Source organism: Thermobia domestica, chromosome 8, assembly GCF_964235325.1.
Source record: "Thermobia domestica chromosome 8, izTheDome1.hap1.1, whole genome shotgun sequence".
NCBI lineage: Eukaryota > Metazoa > Arthropoda > Insecta > Zygentoma > Lepismatidae > Thermobia > Thermobia domestica.
Window position 1 is genome coordinate 274,311,312 of NC_137461.1, and position 13,026 is coordinate 274,324,337.

Genomic DNA, 13,026 nt, shown 5'->3' on the forward strand with positions numbered 1-13,026 from the left:
TTAAGTGTGAGAATTGAAGAGTTCATAAATTGATTGCCTATAAGCGCGCTCACTATGGTATTCTTTTTAATCATGCATATGTATATACAGGGTATTTCATAAATCCTGGGTCTACAGTGCATGAGGATTGACGGTAGACGCGAAAATAAGCGAACAAATTTACTACGCCAAAATTGAAAGTTGCGTCCTTTCGGAGTTATGGGCACGAGAAAATGCAAAAAATTGAACTTTGAACTTTAATAGCAGAAAGACTAATAGTGTTAGGGGAAGCGGTGTGATGACTTTCAAGAGAAATCTACATCTGCGTTGTCAGGAAATACCAAGTTTAAGAGTATGGGGAAAGTAGATACAGAATTTCATAACTTAAGTCAAGGTCTCATAGATAATTGTAGATTGAATGGGGCAAGATTTAATAAAATCTTGCGTAATTTCCCGAACATCTTGAATGTGACATGTCTCGAAAAAAATAAATATGGTTTCCTCTTAAATTCACCATACCGCTTCTTCTAACACTATTAGTCTTGGTGCTATTAAAGCTCAAAATTCAATTTTCTGTACCTTCCCGCGCTCTTAACACGGAAAGGATGCCGCTTTCGACTTTGATGTAATAGATCTTTTTTTTTTTCTTCTTGTTTTCGTGTCTACTTTCAACCCCCAAGCCCTGTAATAGGAATTATGAAACACCCTATATTTTTTAAAAAAGTAATATAATTACTTATGGAAACATAATTACTTAGTGCACTCCTATTCAGAAAATTACACCTTTTTTCTAGCCAGCTGAAGATTTAATAGGGTCATTTGACAAGAAAAGTGAACCCAACCTCCGCAGAGGAATGTGTGTAATAAAAGATTTGTACGTAAAATGTTGATTTGCACATGATCATTCTTTTTAAAGTGCTTTGCATGATGCAACTCTTTCGTCACACATAACAGTGTAATTTTTAGGATACGAGGATAATACATAGTTAGATACACCATAATATTTTCACACGAGAAATGCTGTATAACATGAAATCATATGGGATTATAATACAGTCACGCATTGAATGTCCTCATCTACTGTGCTACTAACGGGATCTCTTAAGACACAAATTTACTGCTTTGTAAATTTCTTGCGCTGGGATCGGTGAAATAACTTGCATTCAAATCGGGATGGTAATAATCTATATATTCTACTAACTGACACAGCAATGAGAGAGTGTCGTCATTGACGCCGATAAGAGCAAATTCGATGGTATTATTTAGTTTTCCCACTTGTTCATACATGTAATTATTACCATCGTAAAATTTCGTTTGCACGAAGATTGATTACGTTCACCCCAGTGCGTATGTAAAACCAATTGAGTGAATTTTGTGGTTTTACACTTGTTAAAGGATTGGACTCTTTAGAGAATGGGCTTTGCTGATTGAATAGAATTAAGAAAACAAAACTGATCAATGCACCAAATACTATATAGGGAGTCTCAAAAGTCCCTAACATATGATAACTGTTATTATCAGGGTTGGATTGATCCAAATGAAATCGACCAATGATGGTTGCTGACAAAATTTAGTTTTTGATTTTTTTTAACCTAAGTTTGTACCAAATTCTGGTAGTTGAAAACGGGTATTCGTTTATTTTTTTAGCCTAGCAGGTTTCGTCGTAGCGGCCATTTTGTATAGGCGCCTGAGCGTATTTTGTACTTTTCAGAGGATTCCGTTAAACGCTGTAACTTTTTAGGTTTTAAAGATAATGAGTTCAAACCAAATCCATATGAAAGATAATAGAATAAACAACATTCTGTGCTCTGTGGACATTGAGACGTACTTTAGAACGTTGAGGAAAAAAGCTCTGAACATTGATGTTAGAAACCTAAAAATGGCCGTTTTGGAATGTACATCTTAAAACGAAATAAACGAGACTCGCCTTCATTTTTTTTTTTTTTTTTTTGTCTACATAGAGACTAGATAATAGACAACGTCCCAAACAAGTTTCAGATTTGAGAATCATATACTTGATTTTTTCGAAGTTTTTAAACATTGCGAATTTTTGAAAATCGAATATTTTTACCATTAAATATCTCAGCAAGGACGCAAGTGAAAAACCTGAAATTTGCACAAAATAGACTATAGGTGTGCAGTAAAACGTTGATAAAATTGCATCATTGAGACTTGAGTGGTTTCTGAGTTATAAGTTTTTTTCTTTACTGGGACTTAATATCATGAAGCACAATAAGGCATGGATATAAACTTCGTAGTAAAAGTCAAAATAACACTGCAGTAATGTTAAATTGGTAAAATGTTCACAATTTATGAATCATATCTTGTACGAAAGAACGAAACGCGTCTGTTATTTGTTTTCTGCCTATAGTGCTGCTGTTAAAACATCAGTGAGGTAAACAAAACAGTTGACTAATTTGTGTACAGGGTTTGGCACTGATGTTGAAAGTACGACCTGTAGGAATTGTGAACTCTGTGGGTGAGTTTCCGGAGAACCTTAGTGATTGGCACCCACACCTTGTCATTCGTAGGTAGTTTAAAAAAGATGTTCTCGGGCGATGGGGATGGAAAAAGTGAACAAAAAGATCGTCCTGACTGATGTCTTCAATTCGACTGATGTCGACCTGGAAATTGGTCGATTTCATTTGGATTGCCCCAGTTACAACAAAATGTAAGAGGAAAAATCATCGCCAAATATGATGTTTTCAATCTAAAGTTTTATTTATTTATTTATTTATTTTTAAGTCAGACAAGCCATTTGGGCTGTACACTCTTTATGCGCCCAATATTAAATGAAAATGCAACATTGCAATTTACCTGAATGATCTTACTGTTTGAAATGCGGGCTGATCATCGACATTTTAGCGTAAAACACAGTAACTTCATTCACTTATGCCGTGAATTCAGGTAAATGGCAACGTTGCATTTTCATTTAACATTGGGTACATAGCCTAAGGAGTGTATAGCCCAAACGGTGCGTCCGATTAAAAAAAAAAAAAATCCTTCACTTTAGATAGAAAACGTCATACTTTGAGATGGTTTTTCCTCTTACATTTGGTTGCAACTCTGATAATACCTCTGATATTTGGAGATGTTTTTTTCTCTTACACTTTATTGTAACTCTGAGTTACCCTATGTCAGAGGACTTTTGAGACACCCTCTATATTAATAATACTCGTGTAACAGATTCGGTTATGCAATGTCCCCTTTATCAGACAAGTTATGAAAGATCGATCCAAGAATAATACTTAAATATATACAGAAAGTTAACGGAGGATCCGATACGGCTTCGCTTCCCAGAGCTAATCAAGTTAATATACAGGGTGTTTCAAAACAACACCGACAACGCTTGGGAGCAAGATAAGACAAAAAGTATAGACCAACGTGGATGCACACAACCATCATTTGGGAGCTATAGGTTGCCGAAAACATGAACAAAAAACGAATTTTAATGGTTCATAGCTCTAAAACTATACGACCTACCGTAGTCGGGTCAAGACTTCACTTAGGAACTAGTATGTGCCCTATCCAAAAATATATGTTTCAGAATCCTGCAGTGCTCACGCAACAATTTTTTATAGACGGAATTTGGCTACGGACATATAATTTGAAGAACTAACCAACTAACTACCTTTATAAAAATTGTTGCGGAAGTACCGCAGGATTATGAAACATGGAGACAAGACGAGACGAGAATTCCGAGATAACCTTACTTCTGGTATCGTCGGCAACATAGGTAACTATTAGGAAACTGCCAGATTAAAAAAAAAAAAAAATGCACCATAACAGGAACGACCATGATCGAAAAAAGCAAAACCATATGGACGTAATATTGAATCAATGCCGCGAATCCGCGTGTCCTTGCATGATTTGTGAAGTGAGAAAAAAGGTAGCAAGCGGAAAGGATTTCCTGTACAGAAGATTCTGAAGGTGACAATATTCGATGGCGGATGCATGATTAAGTTTTGTGGTCAACATGCGCGAACTTGTGACGACTATTGACAACTACTGGTGCTGCACCACGGAACAAGGACTCACCTACACTATAGGCTATACTGATAATCACTATAACTAAACATAAACCATTTTGATTTTTGTTTTCCAAGGATGCTTATGGATCTTAGTCCCACTTCGAACCAAACAAAAAATGTCTCATTCCCGAGTGACACAACCAAGGCTGGAGTTTTGTCCACACACAAGCACAAAAAAGCTTGAATTTTTAAGGCTGAAAATGCGTTACTTGAAAGCAAGGAAATAGAATTATAGTCTGCGCACAAATAAAACCAACTTTTTTCTCTTGAAGATCAAGATCTACAGACAACATAAGAATAGACCAATTTTCCTGAAAAAAAAAAAAATGTAGCCATGTCTGTTTGTAACTGTGGTGACATTTGACTCATTGACAGCCCACAATGTGGTATTGACGTCCGTTTTTAAGTTTCACTGCCGATACATAAGGTTGATTTTTTTTTGTAATCCGACTATATCATAATTCCTGCAAAGCGACCAGAAAGAAATGCTACTCGTATTTCGAGGTTCTTTAAGAAGAAGAAACTTCAGCGACATTGAAGCAAAATTCACATATTTGTTTTTGTATTTTTTAAAATTATTTTTTAACTTTTCATCGCAGAACAAAGAAAGTATTATGACGTAAACAATGGCAACTCTTAGGAGAAGGACATCAATAAAAATTATTATTATTTTATCACTAGAAGCTAATGAAAACACCTCAACTAATATTCCACTTTCTGACTTAGGTAAGAATTAGAAACCACATGAGCTCCCACCGATAATCAAATCCGAGACTATATGTATCAAAGGTACGCGCTAGTAAATAGACCACCGAGGAGGGCTAATTAAGGTATCGCGGATGTAATGGAATTAAAAAGCAGCGAACTATGGTTTAGCAACCAGAAATAATATTCTTGGGAGAGAATATCCTAGCATCCTTTACAATCTAAACAGCCATATCACGAGACAGAGACAACACTTAGAAAAAACAGTTATCCGGACAGCAGTATATTGTACAAATATGCGGGATCCATATGTTTATTACGGAAATATGTACGGAGCACACGTTATCGATATGCTACATATGTATTGCCATTTTCTTGCTCAGATATTACATCATGTCGCTGCAGTATGTTTGATATCTAACAGTCTTCCGTATATTACATATGTAAACGTATATTACATACTTCAGCTATATGCTATATACGTATAGTTCTTACTTCATGCGGAAAGCACATATAAATGGAACACTTATACGGAAAGGATTATAAAACACACGTTTTTACTTATACGTTTGTTGTAGGATGTTACTTAGGGTTGTGTTAAAACGAAAAACTACAGGATTTACGCATGTAACGTACGTTTTACGTACGTCAATGCGTTTTTTCTCCGTGTAATACGACTTATATAAAGAAGTGTCAAATCATAAAATAACGTTCCATTCAATCGATACAATTATGAACAAAGCACATACACTTAGAAAAAAGAAGTATAACGTATAGATATTACACAATATTTCTATGAGGCACAAGAATGTCTGTCTTGTTTCATTGAGGTATTTGTCTGTCTATCTTTTGTTTCGATGTAGGATGTAGGATTGAATTTTCTGAGCTTTCAGCTATCTATGGCCATGTTAGCCCGTTACGTTTTGAGGGATGACGTCCTCGGTAAGCACACCATCCGGGGAAAAGGGAGTAAGAAAGGATTGGGAAAGGAAGGAAGCTGCCTGAGACCTATAAGTTAGGTACCACCCCGGCATTTGCCTGGTGTGAATGAGGAAAATTTCATACAGGATGGCTGGTCAGAAAAAGCTTTTCACAGCTTTTAGACCGAGTGTCCCCACCGGAAATCGAATCCTTCTCTTTGAGTTCAACGTCCCACGATTATCTTCCAAGGCTAAAGGAAATGCACAAAATGCTGGAATGAAGAAAGTAGGGATGTGGGCGAGACAAGATTTGTGACTGTCTCGTCTCGAAAATGTGCTGTAAAAGTAATTTCTCGACTCGAAAAATGTATATTTTACTACTAAAAGAGCCGTGTCTCGACTCGAATTTTGTCAGGAAAATCCTGTCTCGATTCGTCTCGTGCGCATCCCTAGAAGAAAGTGAGAAAAAATAGCATGAAAAATGTTATTGACATGACAAGAATCTCGTCTCGATGCCCTCTCAGAAACGAGATGAGAGATGGTACGAAACTTTCATTTTCAAATTTGGGACGAATCGAAAAAAATCACGAATCTCGTGAGCAACACTAGTTCATCCAAGTCTTGGATTTCAAACTATTCATTGTTACTTGATTCATAGTATAAACCAGTGGTTCTCAACCTTTCGTGACTAACATTTACTAAACGCCCAGGACAACGTGACATATTTGTTTAATAATAATAATAATAATAATAATAATAATAATAATAATAATAATAATAATAATAATAATAATAATAACAGGTGATTGGTTTTAAGTTTAACGTTCCGTTCTGCAGCGAGGCTATATGAGACGTAGACCTATTGATTAACGTGGAATCCAAACAACATAATCTCCAGCGGAGAACCGAACCCAGTTCTCCCACACCAAAGGCGCGAAAGCTAACCGCTTAGACACGGAGGAATTCTAATAATTTTAATAATAATAATAATAATAATAATAATAATAATAATAATAATAATAATAATAATAATAATAATAATACGAACCACTGGGATCTAACCAGGGACCCCATGCACCAGAAGTAGGCGCTCAACCACCAAGCTATTAATGCCCCATTCTTGTGTTTACTATAAAGATAGTATTTTCGTATCGAGGTTACTGTGTACCAAGTATATTGTACACTTTCTGTATTAAATGTAATGTTTAAAATTATATCAAATTAGTTCAATATGCTCAAAAGTCAAACAATGGGTTCATAAAATAACGCTATTCCAGATGTCTTTAAAGGAAAATAGAGAATGCCGAGTAGACAGGTAGTGTTGCCGCGAGACGATTTTTGCAATTTTTTCTCGTCTCGGAAATTGAATAAATCTTTCTAATTTCGTCTCGATTTTTTCTTGTCTAGTTTTATAAATTCATGTACAAAATTTATGCTCTTGATTTATTTTGTTTATTTTATCTAGAAGTTATCAAAATCCTTCTGTGTCACGAAAGGTGCACGAAGGGTGTAATAAATAACCTTGAATCCATATTTATTACTGGAGTAAATATTGTGTAAAGTGTTGCGTATCTTTAAACGATGATAAATGCTTTTCATTGTGTTCGTACAATTACTTTATCAGTTGATGGGTCTTATACAATAAATCTTAAAATACTAAGACAGTGTTTAGATCTAGAATTTGGCTGAACTAGTGTTGCTCAAGAAACTAATGGAATTTCCCGTTTTATCTCGAAAACAAGACGAGAATTGTATGTTTCTTGTCTCGTCTCGAATTTAGAAAGGTAGATATAGACGTTTTTCGAGACGCGACTAGAAAGTTCTCGTCCTTGGACAACATTAATGGTAGAGCGCTTATCTCTGGTACTAAAGGTGACTAGTTCGATCCCAGCCCACAGAAGTTTGTTTAGGGTTGCCAACTCTGGAACATAAAAAAAAATGGCACCCCTCAAAATTCCCTATCATATAGGTCTAAGTGTGAAGTATCTCTGTTCGGACCCATCCATGGGAAGGAAATGTATTATTGTGAACAAAAGTGCATTAGCATCTGTATTCTGCATATCTTTAGTACATTCACTAATAAGCTTAATAGATACATTGTGCTATAAATGAGAAACTGAAATTGGCATTGATAATTTTTATGGAATTTACTAGTAACTGCTACGAACAAAAGTATATTAATCTTTACGTGACAATTTTGAATTTGGAAACTGAAATTTACTCTTTAAACTTATACTTCAACTACAGGAAACTGCCTTCTGAGGTCCCTTTTCACTCTCAATGAATGTATAAAATTCCTTACAAGTAAATTTCAAAGTTTCCCTGATACAGTTTCTGTTATCTCTTTAAAATTATCTAAACAGATTAACAAAATATATTAATCGTTTATAGACGGTGAAAGGTGACAGTTTTGGATTTACAGAATGAAAGTTGCTTTTTAAATCTATGCTTCGAACTAGATACAAAGTTGAAAAAACCGGGAATAAGGGGCTGGTAAGAAATTTGTACCGATCATCGGCTTTAATCAAAATAATAACAATATTTGCGACCAGGCCGGTGAAAAACCGGCCAGTTGGCAACTCTAATTTGTTTGTGGATAACGTGGTGTCTATGGGATTTTTGGCGTTGTCGATTTTCCTCCCTATTTTCATTCCACCAAATTCTTTCATAAGCGTTCACTTTCATAAATCATCAGTCCCCTTTAACCTACAGGGAATACATGAGGGAAATAAAACTAAAATATTTAATCTATTGTGTCTGATGAAGATACTACTATAATGTCGAAACGATACAATGTACCTTCATCACAATTATATCGATTTAGCTTATTACGCTCACCAAGTGACGTGATTTAATAAAATAACGCTATCTGGAAAAAGACCGCCGAGAAGATAACTATTCCACAGCTGCTTAAGAGGCCTAATCACTGCGAAATTAAAATACCGCTAATTTTACAGTAATTATGTTGTATCTTCAAATAGATAAAAGATAATTGAAATGTGGAACAACAGCGCTCTAGACAATATTATTTTGCATGAGCTACCGTTATCACCAGTCACCTAGTAGCTTGTTGTTTGCAGCCAGGAAATAAATGCCGATTTTCTAAATAGCTGGAAATCGAAAGCAGATAAGTGAGTCGTGATAACGGTATCCCATGTAACATAGTCTAGGGCGCTCTTGTTCCACGTTTCGATTATTTTTATCTATTTGAAGATATCACATAATTACTGCACAATTAACGGTATTGTAATTTTGCCGTGGTGGGGCCTCTTAAAAAATAAAGCAATATAAAGGATTTGTGAATAAGTACGCCTATTATACGTGAAAGAACACATACGGTATATTTCATTACAATAAATTGAAGTTACATTCAGTTTCATAGTCAGCAATAAGCGGCAAAAATGCGGCAGATGGATGAGAATCTTTCTTCTAGAAGAGAATGGCTCTCCTTCAACATTTCCCAGTAATTACACACCGCACACAGACACTACATTACAAACTAACACTGTATATATAAGAAAAAGAGAGAGAGATAAATATTTTAATTTGAGAGTCAAATTCACTCTCTCTCTCGTGTTAAGTGATGGTATCGCTCTCCGCTCCATTCGATTCTCATGTCCTAGATAAAAAAAAACAGCCTCGTCATACCACACAACCAAGGCAATCAATGAGAGTAGGCACGGTTTTTCCTATGCCGATCATCCGTCCGTCGTGAAGGCAAAACCAGATCAGAAGAACTATTGCGAAAGCTTATACTTTGCATTGTAATCTTGAAACGACATTGAGACACTTTCTTTGAAAAGCTAATCTAATCATATCATTCATGGTTCATGTATTATTAGTCTTATTAATAATAACAATAATAATATAACCATCAGCATTCATTACAAGTTCAGTACGTGTTAGTACGTGTTCTTAACAATATGACTCATAAAACCTTATGCAGAGTCGTTTTGACGTATGATTAGCGTCATATTAAAGGCCTAACTACTGCAGGAAATATATGTTAGTCAAAAATTTTAGAACGGCACTAATCACTTGTCAGAACGACTCTGCATAAGGTCCATAATGTTTGACATGTTGTCTACTAATCAGGGGAGTGTTCAAATAGCCGATATTTTAAATAATAATAATAAGTACCGTATTGGTGCATTTCTCAATGCTATCGGAAGTTGGAACACATATGCACATTATTCAAGCAAAACGGTTAATTTAATCAGGAACTTCATATCGGGTTTTGCTGAGAGGAAAGATGGTCCAATGTCCAGCGATATGACTGTTGTATTATAGAGGGCACAGGTAAGTAATACTGTGATATACGTAATAAATGGAATATTACATTAGTAGCTACCACGACACAACCGTATGTGGATTTGAAAGATTTGCGCGTTCTGTGTTGCCCAAAAGGTACGTTTAAACGTGAAAAGTACAAATCTTCCAATTTCACGGACGTTTGTGTCGTAGTACATAATATACACAATATTGCAAACATTTACCCTATATGGAAACCGCAGTGCCTATGATAAGAGCGCTCACCTCTGGTTCCTGGTTCGACTCCAGCTCGTGCCAGGTGGATGAACACAGTATACATAGCTTTTATCAGGGGCGGATCCAAGGGGGAGCGATCGGGGCGATTGCCTCCTCTAGAAGAGGAAACTTTCTTATTTTATATATATAAATAAAATCCATCCCGAAGTTTGGAGCCCTTAAAAGTAGCAGTATGACAACCCACCGCCCCCCCCCCAGAAGTCGGTCCTGGATCCGCCCCAGGCTTTTATGTGGGTGTTCTTGTTTCTTCCCACTTTCCTCATTCCACATATACATAAAACCCAGGGATAGGATTGTTCTCCTCCTCTCCTAAATGACGCTCCTAGATTTAATACACCTTTTACTCCTTATTGTTGAAAGTTTTCGATCTCAAACAGCAGCAAGAAAGGACATCATATAACAAGCTTCACTAAAATTGAATAACTTTTACGAAATTTTCCGTGAAACTCGAGACAGATACAGAAATACATGACGAGTCGAATGTTACTTGCTCTCTTCAAAAAGAAAATCCTGTACTCAGAAGGTTGTTGAGGATCTTAAAAAAAAAAAGAGAGAGAAAAAAATCCATTCATTCTTCCCTACTGTACAGAACACCGTTGTTCATCAATAAAATTGACTTAAATCAAAATAATTGTGTTTGAGATTGAGAAATATTATAATATGAATTTTTAACTTACTCACGATAAAGTGAAGTTACTGACGATACATGATCAGAATATTGTAGTTTGAATGTGTCCTCACCTGGAAAGAAATAGAGATTGTGTTATAATATTACGAAACAGTCAGAATATTTTATAATAATTTACTACTGCATATAGGTTAAGAACCTGATAATGTAAATGTAATTTTTGTTTACATAAAATGATTCCTATCGCAAAGCACTAGGAAGATAGGGATCTCAACACGTATTGGCAGGCGCTAACCTTTACAGTAGAACAAATATACGCTCCGTAAGTAGTCTTTCTCTGGGAGTTTACACACTATGCTGCGACATGAATTACGGGAAGTGCTCCCATTATGGCAGGTGATATGGTATAGTAATTCCACTTACACTGTGTTGTAGTGTTAGCACTATTATTTTACCTGAAAGAATATACGAACAAATTATTATTTTTTTACATATTACGTTTTCTATGCGAAGTAATAGATTGTACTCTAAAATTTCTTTATTTGTATTTCCAGATTCTATGTACCTAATAATACAATCTTAAAAATAGGCATTCAAATAAAAATAGAGTTGATTTATTAAACTTAAATAGCTATTAGCGACAGTGGCGTGCACAGAATTTCATCAATAGGGGCTCAAGAACTCAAATCTCATAGCTTTTCAGGACAAGTGTGATTTCTCTATAACTTAAGATATAACATGCTTAATTTTCCATATCATATTCAAAGGAGAGATTAGACTTTGAAGTCTTCTTGCGTACATCACTGATTAGCGGTGCCTCAGTGGTACAGTGCTTACCTCTGGTCCCTGGTTCGATCCCCGGATAGGGTTGCCAACTATGAAAAAAACCGGCACCCACTCAAAATTCTCTTTGATATAGGTCTAAGGATGAAGTATTCTCTGTTCAGACCCATCCATGGGAAGGAAATGTACTATCGTGGACAAAAGTGTATTAGCACCTGTATTCTGCCTATCCTTAGGATACATTCACTAATAACCTTTTCAGATATTGTGCTATAAATAAAAACTGAAATCGGCATTGTTCACTTTATTGTATTTACTAGTAACTGCCACTTCTTTAAAATTACCGAGACAGATGAACAAAAGTACTTATATTAATCTTTACGTGACAATTTTGGATTTGGAAAATGAAATTTATTCTTTAAACTTATACTTTTAACTACAGAAAATTGCTTTAAGAAGTCCTTTTTCACTCTCAATAAATGTATAAAATTCCTTACAAGTAAATTTCAAAATTTCCCTCATACAGTCCCTGTCATTTCTTTTAAAATTATCTAAACAGATGAACAAAATATATTAATTGTTGATAGATGGTGAAAGGTTGATAGTGTTGATAGTTTTAGATTTACAGAATGAAAGTTACGTTTTAAATCTATACTTTGATCTAGATGAAATTGCTTCGAACTAGATATACATTTGAAAAAACCGGTCATAAAGGGGCTGGTAAGAAGCAGGGGCGGATCCAGGGGGGGCAATCGCCCTTCCCACAGAAGAGGAAACTCTTATTTTTTATATCTAAATAAAATTCATCCCAAAGTTTGGAGCTCTTAAAAGTAGCAGTATGACAACCCACCGCCCCCCCCAGAAGTGGGTCCTGGATCCGCCCCTGGTAAGAAGTTTGTACCGGTCACCGGCTTTAATCAAAATAACAGCAATATTTCCGGCCAGGCCGGTCAAAACCCGGCCAGTTGGCAACCCTATCCCCGGACAAGTAAGTTTGTGGTGCAGAAAATCGTGTTCGAGGGTTTTCTCGGGGGTACTCCCGTTTCCTCCCACTTTCTCATCCCGCCAATTTGTCCATCATCATACACTTGCTTTAATCATAGTCTCCCTTAGCCTAACAAGCATAATCTGGGACGTTAAACTCAAAGATTTCATTTCATTTCATGAACTTGTTGTCGTTCCACAACTAAGGAACTATGTCCACCCAAGCCAAATATCTAGTTTCGCCAATAACTGTATTGCTATCTCATAGTAGTCCCCAACAATTAGAGCTTACGTATCAGCTACCTGATATAACATATTTGTACACAGTACAAGACGCCACTGTTGCGACGAACATCATTATGATTTACTAATACTTGTCAAGACGGAAAATGTGTGAAAATACCATAAAATGAAGGAAAAGAATAGAATAAAATGTTTCGTTTCTTTT

General features: G+C 35.8%; 1 protein-coding gene across 3 annotated transcripts in view; it reads right to left on the minus strand.

The window, feature by feature from the left end:
* The window catches only part of LOC145693640 (uncharacterized), a 389,003-nt gene that overhangs the window by 227,820 nt on the left and 148,157 nt on the right, over positions 1-13,026 (minus strand). Inside the window, exon 2 of one of the 3 annotated variants that reach the window (XM_081769827.1) lies at positions 10,861-10,924. The exons of the other annotated variants lie outside the window; for them this stretch is intronic. The gene's annotated coding sequence lies outside the window, so the exon portion shown is untranslated. The remainder of the gene's footprint in view (positions 1-10,860; positions 10,925-13,026) is intronic. 3 annotated transcript variants of the gene reach the window in all.